Raw genomic sequence first — 956 nt, 5'->3', positions numbered from 1 at the left:
ACAGCACATAACAACAACAACAACAACAACAACAATATGACGCCAAACATTGTATAGCCCTGGTCTGTCCATTTGCTTTACGGAGGTAACTCATGAGTGCTGAGATGATGAACACTGTGACACTGCAGTGGTCAAATGCAATAATGGTTACCCATGGTGGACAGTGTTTGGTGGAGCTTCCCGATTAAAATAAGCTTGGAAGCAGGGGTGGCATCCACTTCCAAAATAGTTAGCCTCTGGAAATGCTATGAACCTGGAGAAAGGATGAAAGTCATACAAGTGTTCAGGTCTTTCGTTCATAGGGTCACTATGAATCGCCTATGATTCGACAGCACTTAACAAGAACAGAATACTATACATAACATAATATATAGTGTATAATTATAAAAAAATGTCTATGTTATGTCTACCATCTTATTTTGTCTGACCTAGTAGAACATCCCTAACACAAACAAGTTAATAGGCTTATCATTAGAAAATAAGCAATCAGAGACTTTATAAGAAAGTCTAGTTTAAAATACTGGCTAGCCTAGACTAGCTAATATGTTGCTGTAGTTACAAGTCCTAGAGTCAGAACCAACTCGTGGCTGACCCTCTAGTGGGTTCTCAGAGGCAGGAAGTCCCATGGAAGGAGACTGTCCTTCTTTCTCCCATAGAGTGGATTCAAATCACGTGCCTCTGTGTTAGCAGTGCAACTACTTATAATTAAGAGCTCCCTACACTATAGACTATGAGGGGATTTAGTTATTTTATGATCTCCAAACCCTTTTTTAGAATTGAATATCTTACAACATGGTATAAAAAAACCAAAAAACTACAGGAGATTCAGGTATATTTGCTCAAAGTTACTTCTGCTCACAAATAATATTTGAGGGCTTAATTATACTTCACTAGCTGAACAGAAGATTCCAAAAGGCTGCTCGGAATGACAAAGCAAAATACTACAATGAAATGTG

General features: G+C 38.2%; 1 protein-coding gene across 1 annotated transcript in view; it reads right to left on the bottom strand.

Moving 5' to 3' along the window:
* The window catches only part of WDR60 (WD repeat domain 60), a 290,279-nt gene that overhangs the window by 41,298 nt on the left and 248,025 nt on the right, over positions 1 to 956 (bottom strand). The gene's annotated exons all lie outside the window — the stretch shown is intronic.

This window comes from Elephantulus edwardii, unplaced genomic scaffold, assembly GCF_000299155.1.
Source record: "Elephantulus edwardii isolate Elephantulus edwardi_28Jun2011 unplaced genomic scaffold, EleEdw1.0 scaffold00060, whole genome shotgun sequence".
NCBI lineage: Eukaryota > Metazoa > Chordata > Mammalia > Macroscelidea > Macroscelididae > Elephantulus > Elephantulus edwardii.
The sequence above is the reverse complement of the archived record's forward strand: the minus strand, read 5'-3'. Positions and strand labels throughout refer to the sequence as shown.